The sequence below is a fragment of the Lathamus discolor genome, chromosome 1 (assembly GCF_037157495.1).
Source record: "Lathamus discolor isolate bLatDis1 chromosome 1, bLatDis1.hap1, whole genome shotgun sequence".
Classification (NCBI taxonomy): domain Eukaryota; kingdom Metazoa; phylum Chordata; class Aves; order Psittaciformes; family Psittacidae; genus Lathamus; species Lathamus discolor.
In genome coordinates this window covers 19,463,649-19,476,546 of record NC_088884.1, presented here as the reverse complement: position 1 = coordinate 19,476,546, position 12,898 = coordinate 19,463,649, and the positions used below count along the sequence as shown (strand labels likewise).

Sequence of the window (12,898 nt, the reverse complement as noted above, 5' to 3'; positions counted from 1 at the left end):
ACAAACAAACAAAAAAACAAACAAAAAACCCAACCTGTAGTGCAGTGCTATAATTTCATTTAGTAAAAATTAGTAGTTATAAGAAAGATAAGAAAGTTCAGAAACTTGACAAAGACGTGGGGCCAGCCAGGTCATCTTTGTTCGGCCCAGGGTACCCGAATTCTTAAGATACATTGGTTTCTGAAGCTTACAATATGAATAATTAACTGTATTTGTTTTTCATAGAATTTAATAGTTTAATGATAAACCGAAGCTAATTCATTGTTTTATTGATTTAAATAAATATAAGCATTTTGGATTTTAAAACTGTACATTTAGAAAACATGTCATGATGAAACATTTAGAATGTATGTGCCTATGAAACACCTGTTTCATACTGAATTTCTTAATCTACAGAAGCAAAAATGGTCAGTTCATCACAGACAATAATAAAAAGCAAAATAAACTCCCACAGGTATAGATATAATTTGTACTTCTTATGGAAGACTTCTACTTAGTGCCTATATCCATGGCATTATAAGGCAAATTACAAAAAAAAAAAAAAAAAAAAAAAAAAGGAAATTTGGAAAAAGGGAAAATTACAAGGAAAATTAGGGAAAAATGGGAAAAGAAGAACTTGGAGGCTCCCTGAGACACTGGGGAAGGTGACATAGCCCCTCTTTTTTGGGCTCCTGCCAGCTGCCTCATTTGCAGGGAACTGTGATTCTCCACCTGGCATGTATTGTGGCACCCTTTCAGACAGGTAAATAATCAAGGGATTTAATCACATCCATTCTCAGGTCTTAGTTTTTTTTTTTTACTTTGATACAGATGTATTCTGAGGTGCTGGCTATTGTGCAGATAATATTTCTTTTTTGATACTGCTATTTCTGTAATATTTTCAAAATATTTCTGTTGAAAACAGTTGTTTATCAAAGGAGCCAGCCTCCTTTAGCATACTGACCTTATTAGTTTGTTATGTAGACAGTGTCACCTAATAAGTAATCAGGGGAACATGGTGAAATTTCATATGTTAAGCACTGACATTATTGTCAAACTAAGCTATATTATCATTTAGAATGAAAAGCTATAAAGGCTTTCTTTTCTTAAGCAATGTTCCCACTGGGTATTTCTTTGCTCATTTTGAGATTACAGTATGTCTGAAACATCAATGTGTTATGAGAATTTACTGAAGAAATTACTTGACTGATGTTCAAATAACTATCCGACACCAAGGAACAGCTGGCATCAAAGTATACTATTTTAAACCCATGAAAAGAAAGATCTGTTGACCAGATGTAGTAAAAATAAGACATGGAAACTTCCCTTTGTCTACCTGACTTTGATGATGTGCGATATGCCCTGTATTTTAGCTGTGGCTTTGTTCTCTGCTAACAGAATTGACATGCTGTTTTGGGGAGAATGCTCTTTGTGGTGTGACAATAGTGGAATGGACTGAATCTGCTGTCCCAGCACTTTCCATACACACTCCAGCAATAGCTCAGCTGATGGAGTACCACCAGCAGAGATCTTACACACAATAAAACTGTGTCCTTCCAGCCTGTCTCCCTAGCTAAGCCAGCTTCTCACAGGGGTAGAGGAATACCAGTGCCAATAAAAATATATAACTTAATAAATAAACAAATAAATTAAATAATAAAAAAAGAGGAAAAAGGGAAAAGAAAAAGCAGTCACAGAGCATAGCCAAGGATAAAGAAGAGATAACCTTTTCTTCTTACATGGTAACACACATCAGCTCTGTCCTACTCATCAAAAAGATGGGAGGTTTTAAGGGGTTTTGTTTGGGATTTGTTTGGGGTTTTTTTGTTGTTTTGGGTTTTTTTTTTGGGGGGGGGTGGTTGATTGTTTTCTTAAGCAGAAAATACATTTTCCTTCGGGTAACAGGGTAACTCCTGGCGTGCTGGGGAGAGTTGTATAAAATATGAACGAAATCAAGCGTGAACATGTCACACAGCCGCACCGCCCCGGGGTACCAGGATGACTTCAGGGCACATGCGGCACCCTCGGCCGCGCACTCGGGGGCTGAGGCCGGCGATGCGCGCACGTGCGGGGCTGCCGGAGCACCCGCCTCCCGGGCGTTACCCAGGCACGCGCCCGAAGCTGCGGGGCGGGGTTACTCCGGTCCGCCACCGGTAGGGGGCGGCTGTGCTGCCTCCGCGCCTTCCTCTGCCTGTGAGGCGGCTCAGCTCCGCTTCCTGCTCGGTGGCCGGCAGGCGGCCCGGGCAGCCTGCGCGGCGCGGCACGGCACGGCACGGCACGGCACGGCAGTATAGCCCAGGTAGGGGCTCGCATCCTGCGTGGGTTGTGTGTGGGGGAAAGCTCCCGCGCTGTCCTCCTTGGGCAGCACCGGCCCCTCCCGCCGGGGTTCCTGCCACACGGGCGCGCATCGCTCCCCTCCACGGGGCAGCCCCGCCAGGCTGGCGCTGGCCGCCCTCCCTTGCCTCCGCTGCCGGCCCTGCAGCTTCTCCGGGCAGTCTCACCCTTCCCTCGCCGCTTCCCGCCCGGAGCCGCCGCCGTGAGGGGTGAGGTGGGCCGGGGCACCGGGCGCGGGTCAGAGCCGAGCGGCACCCCTGTCCCCCGGCACTCCTCGGGGCAGGCAGCCGGGCGGGGGTCTCCTTTTTCTTCCCCTCCTCGCCGTTCCTTTCCTCTCCTCCGTCGGCGGGGCTCACGGCCAGGCGGAGGGTACGGCGCCAGCAGCTGTTCCCGTTCCAGCCCCGGTGCTGCCGGTGCCCTGGACGCGGCGGAGAGGAGGCATCCTACGGTGCCGGTTCGGCGGAGCTGAACGCCTCGGTCCGGTTGAGTGAGTGAAGTGTTGGCAATGTGGGCAGCCACTGGGTGCTGAGTCAAAGCCTTAGCTGTGCAGAATGCGTCGTGCTGCTGTTAAGCGGGTTTGATCCCTTCGGATATTTTTCGTTGGGTGCCGGGTTGTGGGTTATAAGCCTCGACTTAAAAACCCGAAATAACACCGTTACAGAGAGCGGTCGTGAACTGAGCGGGAAGGAGAAATGTGCTGTGCATCCAGGTTTGCAGCGGTATACTTGTCGAAGCAGCCTGTGTCCCATTAGTTTCTAGCTTCTGAGTTGCTGAAGGGGAAAAAATACAATAATTTTATATTTTTCCTTGTGTAGGTAAGTGATACTGTATCTAATGTTTTCGCATGAGCTGCTGAAGAGCTGTATAACTTAGCCAATTTATTCTTCAATTTTTTCACTTTTAAAAGAAGTTAAATGATAATGTAATAGCATAACTCCAGACTTCTGTAAAGATTTCTGCCTGTACCAGGTATGCTTTGTAGTATTCTGTGTGTCCCGTAATGCTCACAGGCTTAAGATGCCGTGGTGATTCTTTGCTGGTGAAGGCCGCTGACTGGTCCTCTTTTTTAAAAGTATTTAGTTAATACTAACAGGAGAGTTAATCGGGGAGGGGAAGGGGGGAAGAGAACAGCAAACAAACAAATCCAACTTAAACATGGCTGGCTTATGACTGTCTAAAACAGTTCTGTGTTTATGTGCTCCCTTGTTCGTTTGTTGGGCTTTTTTGGGGGTGGGGGTTAAGACTGAAAAGGCAATCAAGCTATGAATGTCTTCATTAGCACATATTGCCCCCCAGGGATTCTTTTAACTATGAAGAAATCTGTTTGTCTATTGGTTTGCATAGTTGTCTGTGTGGCAAAACAGGTTTTGTAACTTGCTTTAAGCCTTCAGGTAGGCTCTTCACAAGCTAATAACTTGGCATTGTTTTGTAATAATATCTAATCATTTCGGGATGGAGCAGGCCCTTGCTTCGACTTTCCAGCAGTCCTGACCATTTCACCCCGGAAGAGTGTAAATAGTTACAAGTCAACTCGGGGTACTCTCAAGCTGCTGCCTAGTCTCTCCCGGTGCAGCCTGAGTGCTTCAGGGCAGATGGGCTCTACATAAAATCATGGAATGGTTTGGGTTGGAAGGGACCTTAATCATTATCTAGTTCCAACCTGCAGGGACATCTTCCTTCTACTAGAACAGGTTGCTCCAAGCTCTGTCCAAACTAACCTTGCCCACTGCCAGGGATGGGGCAGCCACAGCTTCTCTGGGCAACCTGTGCTAGTGTCTCACCACCCTCACAGTAAAGAATTTTTTCCTTATGTCTAATCCAAATCTACCCTTTCTCAGTTTAAAGCCATTTCAACCCTGTGCTACATGTCCTTGTAACAAGTCCTTCAACTTTCTTGTAGGTTCCCTTTATGTACTGAAAGGCTGCTCTAAAGTCTCCCTGAGCCTTACCCAGGCTGAACTCAGTCTGAACTCTCTGTCTGGCCAGCTCCCTGAGCACCTTTGTGGCCTCCTGTGAACTTGCTCAAGCAGGTCCGCGTCCCTCTTCTGTTGGGGGTGCCAGAGCTGAATGCAGTACTGTGGGTGGGGTCTCCGGAGAGCAGAGTAGAGAGGGAGAGTAACGTCCTTTGACCTGCTGGTTACACTCTTTGATGCAGCCCAGCCTACATTTGGTTTCTGGGCTGCAGGCACACACTTCTGGCTCATCTTGAGCTTCTCATCAACCAACACCCCCAAGTCTTTCTCCTCAGGGCTGCTCTCAGTCTGCCTGTATTTGTGCTTAGGATTGCCCTGACCCAGGTGCAGGACCTTGTGCTTGGCCTTGTTGAACTTTGACCCACATCTCAGGCCTGGCCAGATCCCTCCGGATGGCATCCTTTCTGTCCAGCATGTTAACCACACCACACGGCTTGGTGTGGTAGGCAGCCTTCCTGAGGGCTGTCCATGTTGCTTACAAAGACATTAAAGAAATGTTAGTACCAGCTTCTGAGGAACACTACCCATCACTGGTCTCCACTTGGACATCAACTTATTTATAGCAATTCTTTGAGTGTGACCGTCCACGTTTATTGAGAATTCTTAGTGTTCTAAGAAAAAAAAGCAGTAATATAGAGCTTGAAAATTTAGTGGCACTTTGGCAAGCTAACATTTAAAAGTGAACTCCTGAATATTTAGTTTCCAGTTTTGTTTGGAATATTAGAACACTATGCATGAAAGAAGGTGTTGTTTTTGTGTTGGTTTTTTTTTTCCTGTAAGATCATAAGATAGATCAGTACTATATAGTTACGAAAATACCAGTTTACTTACTGATTGGTTTGTAGCTTAAACATTAGATGTCCATAAGATGAATCTGCAGCACAAAGAACTTGTTCCTTAAGATTTAAATTGTTCAGGGAGAAGTTGGTATTCAAATAGAATTTGGATTTAAAACCTGGAGTCCCAGCAAAGTCGAAGGGTTGACATGCGAGTGTAAGGGCTGCAAGTCTTACCACTTATATAGACAATCACTGTCACTGTGAGCCCTAATGTAAGTGATATATATGTTCCATTTTTATTTTATTCACTAAAATCTGATGAGAAAGTCTAGGATTTAAGGCATAATTATTGTAAACCTGCATGTTTTCTCTGCCAGTGGCCAGCTGCACTACCCTGTGACAGTCGTTTTGCTGTCAACTGCATGGAGTTATTGTAATTGTTTCACAGTTTAGAAGGATCCCTCAGGGAAGTCTCACATTGATCTAAAACCAAGTCTGCTCATAAATTCTCAGGATTGGTTTAGGAAAAATGCAATCTGTAGTAGTGCAAGAAGTCTTAAGTGTCCTACAGTGGGAGCTCAAGAGGTGACTGAACAAATCCTAATAGCCTGGTGCTGCTGTGCTTTGCCTCCCAACACTCCTAAAAGTTGTCTGCTAATCTGGCAGAAATTATATTAATTCTCTTGTACTGGGTTAACTTTCTTTGGTGAGCAAAATCATGTGGCCTGGGCTGAAGAAATGGTGAGTGGGCTGGAGCAACCTGGCACATGAGCTTACCTATCTCATAAATTTCCATGCTTCCTAGAAATGGCCAGGCCTGAGGCCCAGTGATGTGAAAACAGAGAAGAGCAGTGATGAGGAATAACTTTAAACTGGTATTGCTGTTTGAAACCTCATTTCTTAGCACCAGAATTTTCAATTCATATGGATGTTAACGCATCTGTAACCTATGAAGAGGTGCCAAGCACAGCCTCCTCATGCTTTTCTTAATGCTATATGTGTCACGAGAGGACTTTAGGATTTTTTTGTTTTTCTTTTCTTAAAAGTTACTCTTTTGGAATTGTTCAATTACTTTTGCTCCCCATATACAGTACCATATTTCTATGATACAAAAATAGTTTGTATCTTCACTTTCAGGCAGAGCCACAACTTAGATTTTTTTTTTTTTTTTTCCAGCTTGCTTTGGAGCTCAGTGCCAAGAGGATATGGAAGAAACTTTGTGGTTGAGGGGGAAGCTCTGGTAGACTTATAAGGACAGAGGGAGCTGATGGAGTAAGCTCTACTTTGCTGTTTGTCAGTTTTAATGGCAGAAAGTGGTACAGTGTTCATATGTACAAAAGCATGGTAATTCTCATGAGTGTCCAGTTAAAATCTTAGTTAACATCAAAATATATCACACTTAGTCTCCCCTCTGTTCACAAGACTTGCTTTCTTCTTGTGACTGGCTGACTTCCCTTCTCCCACCCTCTCCAGTTTTGTTTTATAGAATCATAGAATAGTTAGGGTTGTAAAGGACCTCAAGATCATCTAGTTCCAACCCCCCTGCCATGGGCAGGGACACCTCCCACTAAACCATCCCACCCAAGGCTTCATCCAACCTGGCCTTGAACACTGCCAGGGATGGAGCTCTCACAAGCCCCCTGGGCAACCAAGTGTCTCGCCACCCTAACAGGAAAGAATTTCCTCCGTATATCCAATCTAAACTTCACCTGTTTAAGTTTTAACCTGTTACCCCTTGTCCTGTCACTACAGTCCCTGACGAAGAGTCCCTCCCCAGCATCCGTATAGGCCCCCTTCAGATACTGGAAGGCTGCTATGAGGTCTGCACGCAGCCTTCTCTTCTCCAGGCTGAACAGCCCCAACTTTCTCAGCCTATCTTCATATGGGATGTGCTCCAGTCCCCTGATCATCCTCGTGGCCCTCCTCTGGACTTGTTCCAACAGTTCCATGTCCTTTTTATGTTGAGGACACCAGAGCTGCACACAATACTCCAGGTGAGGTCTCACAAGAACAGAGTAGAGGGGCAAGTAACTATCTCCTACTAGCAAAGACTTATTTTCTTAATCTGTTTTGCTATCACCAGTTAGTCATCATTTCACAAAAAATTAAGCTGGTATAGGATAGAAAGCTGCTGACTTGCTCCCAGGCATATACTTCTGCTTTTGGATAGGCCCAGATATTCTTGAAAGTGTGTGGACAGGTGATTGAGGGAATTAACCATGGCTGTTTGTTTGCTTGCTGATCAGCTGGACATCAGTGACACCCCAGTGATTTTGGAACTGCACTTGAGTTGGTTCAGGCAGAAGTTTATTACTGGAATGTCTGTAATAATCAGCGGATTTCTCTTAAAACAGCATGACCCAGAGAGGCATGGTATCAGGAGTTATGATACACAATGATTGCACATCAGTGTCTTCATGTCAGCTGTGTCTCAGTAGTAAGCTCACTGTGGTAAGCACCCTTCTGTTACTGAGGAATGCTGTTCCTCAAATTAGTTTATGTCCACTTAATGTGGCAAATTGATCCATTGGGATGACGTGCAGTAACGTACTATCCCACGTATTTTTTCCCACCTATGATAGTTGTTGGATTTTAAAATCTCAAAGGATAGCAGGGGGCTGTGTTGGATTTTAGTTAGTGGGGTGTGTACGAATTGTTAACCAAACATTCAAGTATGCTAAGTATATACACACATAAAAAATACACTGCCCCATGATTTTATTTTTCTGTGAAATTAATTTTCTCGCATATGGCTTATGTGTTTGATACTGGCTTCTGGAAGACTGAACCCAGCCAGGAGTTAGGTTACAGATTTTGTTCTAATCCCTTCACGCTCAGAAGCCAGTGCAGAGACAGCAATTTTTGTTGCTGTCTCTATGTCTTCAGTAGAAAGAAGTGAATCACTCTAGAGCTGTTAAGGATCATGTGACTGACTGACTTCCTTTCTATTTCTGAGCATCTTCCTTCTCATTGCTTTCAAATGATGTCCTGTCCAGTGCTAATGTGGACCAGTAGCTGTGACTTGGCTGTACCACAGTAGCACTGCGATTCTGAGTGCATCATGAAGCATGGAGGTTATTAGTCATCAACAGCACTCTCCTCTCTGCAACCTGATCCCACTCTGCAGTGTCCAGTAGGCGTAGCATGGCCCCTCTCTGTGTTAGGCTGCTGCTACCACTTCTCCCTGGAGCTGATGCATGATGCTGTCTCTGCTGGGTGCTCCACTCAGCTGGTGGCACACTCTTTGTATCCTGTAAAGGGACCAGTTCTGACTCACAAAGGAGATGAGTGGATGAGAAGAGGCTCTGTGATGGAGCAGGAGTTTGTGTCTCCCATGGAGCAAGAGGAGGGAGAGATACCAACAGTACTCTGAGCTGTCACCACAGTACTTTCCCCAGAGGCCCACCTCAGCTTCCCGAGATCAGCTGCTCCTGAGCAAAGGTTAAAACACTTCTTCAACATGCAGCCTCAGACCATGCCGAACTTCTGTTAAAGAAGCTTAAATGCTTGGTAGTATCATAACTTTTTTTTGGCAGCAGTGTGTGGTGGTGTCCCTATTATCAGTACCCTTGATCCTTTCTGCCTTGCAAAGTATACAGGAGTTCTGTGCCTCGCTGTGTCTGTGGTCTCGGTGTGCAGCTCTAATGAGGTCCATGTGGAGGTCTCTGCAGAAAATGAATCTCACTCATAGGATGATGATCTTATTTCTGACATCTTATAGCTGCTATCTAGTCTGACTGTGCTTGGGGCGAATAGTGCAAAGAAGCAGATTGGTATTCCTGCAGTAAACTTGGACCTATAGATGAAATATGTGTAATGCTGCTTTCCTGTTCTGCTTACTTGATAACATTATTTAAAATGGGCCCCAGTGTAAACTGCAGCACTGTAACCATAGCCTCAGGTAAATTTCTGTGGTGGTCGTGTGTGTTTATATCAACTCATAGTAATTACTTGTATGTTACTTTCTTTTTCAGACCCATAACCTCTTTTTATGGTAGTTCTATTGAGAATTACTGTATGGGGCAGGATACAATCCATGGTAGTGCTGCGTTATTGTGATAACAAGCTTGGTATTTCTGTATTGATACAAAGATGTGACAGCTGTTGTGCATTTGCAATGTTTACTGGATTTTGGCAATACCTTGTTTCAAGTGAGACCTGGTGATATTGCAGATAAACACATTGCAAAGCTTTATGTACTCCTCCCTGTTGTGGAAAGACTGAACAGACTTTGCTGTCCTAGGAAATCAAGGTGGTAATTTGTTTCTTAAAAAAAAAAAAAAACCACAACAAAACAAGACAAAACAAATCAGCTTGAACTTTTGAACATGTGGAAATTGCATTGGTGCTTCAATTCCATGGTAGCTTGTTCATCATTTGACAGAAGAAAACATTAAACTTCACTGTCTTAAACCTGTTGTGAGGTTTATGTACTTAACTGTGATGAAGTTGTTTTTCCTTTTTTTTAATTGCAAAAGAAATGTGGATTGAGTTTCATTCTCAGTGGGAAGAATGCCTTAGTGCTTCTATTTCAGGCTTCCCAGGATTCAGAAAACTTTTTCTGTGGTTGAGGCTGACTACTTTGTGTGTTGCCTAGGGTGAAAGTACTGGATTGATGCCACCAGCAAAAGCTTGCATGGTCAGTGATTTGACAGGTGATTTGGGAAAGTTTATTATGCCCAGAAGGTATCAAAACACTCAGCCATAATGCTGCTTCTTGCGTAGGTTTCCTTTCATAGGAGTGAAACTATATAGCAGCATTTGCAACGTAGGACATGCAGCGGTAGCTGAATTAACCTGGTTTTAATTTTGGTTTCATTTGCTAAATTTATTTGGGTTTCATTTGCAGTTGATAGAAGCAGAATAATATCTCATTTGAACAAGCAAACACTTTGGGTCTAGTTCAGTCAGAATACCAAGCAGAGTCTTCACAGTATATGGAAGAATACAATTCAGGTGGTATCATATTTGTAAGAAGTTAATCGTTATATTTCATGGTACTCTTTGCCTCAAAGTCAGAAAAAATACACATCTGGGATTCTCGAAGGTGTTCTGTGTGGACAAACCTTTAGCTTGTGTGGAGTTCTGCCATAACCACAAGGAATTCACATGAATGTAGGAGTGCCTTTATTGGGTGGCAGTCTGTGTTATCAGAAGACACCAGTGGTGCATGATTATACAGTAGAATTGAACTACAGTAGTTACTTTTCTGAAGATATTATTCTTTTTTATATGTGCCCTTCACCAGTTTCAAATAAAATGGATTTTGTAAATGTGGTGGAAAAGCTGTGTAGTCTAGCAGAAGGGTAAGCAATCATCCTTGTAAGGACTTGCATCTTGTATTTGGGTAAAATGATCATATTAGAAGCCTAGATTCTTACTCAAATTTAGACTTGGAAAGACTTTTGATTGTCTCAGCTGTTTGGTCTGTGCCATATAATTGAGATTGGCACAACTGCTGGTTTAAAACTAGAGCTCGCATAAGAATAGCTAATGCTGTCTCTTGCACATCGAATTTGTTGTGTAATTTTTGAGAAGACCACCACTTCTCTGAACTGCTTGAAAACAGACTGAAATATCTATTAGCAGGTCTGGTTTAAATAGCATATTGTTTCAGTGAATGTTGTTTAACAGCTATAAAAAGGTGAAATGGCTTTTGTTTTTCTTCAGAGGAAAAAGTATCTGCTAATCATTGAGGAAGGCAGTTTGTGCTGCAAAAAAATAACACTGTCCTAATTTACTCATGACTCAGAAATAAAAATAAAAGCTCAAGCATTTTTTTTTCTCCTTCTTTGATACTAAGTAATTTTGAATGCTCATCTGATTCTAGTATAGTGTACTTTGTGTGCTATTCATATTAACCATACATGTAGATAAAACTAGGTATAACATTATTTGACCATTTTTGAAAGTATACAAACCTTTTAATCCTGTTTAGGGGGAAAAATTTCCCTCTGAATTTAATTCACGGCATCTCGGGCTGATACAGATGTAGTGTGACAAATCTGGATACAGATGTGCATATAATAGTGTAAAAATACGGGGTTAATACTGCAGGTGACATGCATATCCTGTAGACTACCTAGGTTAAGAAAACCCGTTTCTTGTATTTTTTATTTTTTATTTTTTATTTTTTTACTTTTATGATGATTTACAGCCACCTTTTGTGTCCCTTGTTTGTCCTTGTAGCTGGAAAATTGTTCCTTAACATTATAGCTACAAGTAGATAAGCAGCAACCAGTGGATATTGAGAGCAGTCCATCTCAACATAAAAATATGCTTAAATTACACCTTGGAGGTAAGAGGCAAAGGTGTCCATTCCTTATCCTCTTTTTGCTTTTACAGTTCTTTGCAAAGCAAACCAAACTCTTTTAGCTCTTAGTTGTTTTATTTAGGTCATGTAATTGTTATCTAGATTCTTCCATTTGGAGATTATGCTCTTAAAATAGATTTAGAAAACACTATGTATGGGTCTCTGTCAAAAGTCTATATAGCACGTATTTTTTGTTTGTTTAGGCAGAGCAGAATAATTGCTTTTTGTTTCACACAGTGCAGTGCTGTTGGTAAAGTTCACAGTGAGCAGTTACACTTCTGCAGCAGCACCTCACTGTTGACCCCAATATTAGAGAGTTGCTATAATCGCTTGGATCTTTTTTCATTCCTGTTGCCTGTTTTGCTGCACTTGATGTCCATTCTGAAGTGTGTTACTTTCTGGTTTATTAAACATTGTTGATTTGGGGACCTTTTTCTAATCAACTGAGGTCAGAATTCAAAAATATCTCAACCTTTGAAGTTGTTGCCTCTCATTTTTGCTTGTTTTTGTGTGCCCATTTCATAAATATAACCTACACAAATCATCAAATTGCTCATGGAAACACCATTGTCCTGGGAATTAAATAAACTGATCTGCAGTTTTCATTATTATCCATAAAAACATTTATTACATTCATATTTGAAAAAGCCTTACAAACAGAAATAGATTTCAAGTGGCCAAAGCTTTCGTGCTCAGTAAGTGTAGGGCTGAGGCTGTGCGCAAGTGATACGTGCCCAAAATCATGAAATCCGGACTTCATTCAGGGTTGTCAGTATGGCAACACTAATAAGAACTGCTTGTATGTATTTTGTTGATTACTGTACTCAGACAGTTTCGTCTTGCACCTTGATTATGGGAGAACTTGCTTGATGGCTATCACATCTTATACACAGACTTGGAAAGAATTCAGTCTTGGTGTGTTGGAAACATTATATCATCTAATAAAACATGATGATGATTTGCTTGGCAGAATTATAGGCTCATATTTTTTCTAAATGAAGTTATAAGGTCCCTTTGTGAAGTACCTGACAGGGTTCTTTTGAGAGACAGGTCACTTTTAAAAGCAAGTATCTGCTGCTTTATTGATTAAAGCTAGTTTTACTATGTATCAAAATGTGCAGTAGCAGTGCATGGACTTGTATGCAGAATTCTTCAGATTTGTGTTGAGTTTGTTATTCCCACACAAGTTAGTAAATTGAGCAGAGATGGGTAGAAGCCTTTTACTGTCTTCCCTTTTTTTTTTTTTTTTATTGTAAGCTGCTGTTTTCTGTTTTAATTTTATGTTGCCCTGTGTATAGCATTTTGGGCTCTCATGGGGGTTGCTTGGAATGGTTTTGGCACTGGAAATTTGCAACATCTGGAAATTGCCCCGGCCTTGGGACAAAGTACAGTGCACAAGGATGGGTGGAGTAGAACAAAAACAACCAGTAACCACAGCTCCCAACTGCCTTTCCACATATCCCCTCCTTAGTTGTTTGCATCCAGAATAAATAATTCTTTTTCTGCACGGATAGATGTGC

The 12,898-nt window shown here is 42.3% G+C and overlaps 1 protein-coding gene across 4 annotated transcripts in view; it reads left to right on the top strand.

The window, feature by feature from the left end:
- The first annotated feature begins 2,119 nt into the window (after window positions 1–2,119).
- Window positions 2,120–12,898, top strand: part of FAM3C (FAM3 metabolism regulating signaling molecule C) — a 30,098-nt gene continuing 19,319 nt past the window's right edge. The window contains exons 1-2 of one of the 4 annotated variants that reach the window (XM_065661924.1): window positions 2,120–2,278; window positions 6,242–6,337. The gene's annotated coding sequence lies outside the window, so the exon portion shown is untranslated. Of the gene's footprint in view, window positions 2,279–2,341; window positions 2,523–6,241; window positions 6,338–7,036; window positions 7,060–12,898 lie in introns of those variants that run through there. The other 3 variants (XM_065661834.1, XM_065662081.1, XM_065662002.1) reach the window with 3 other exon arrangements.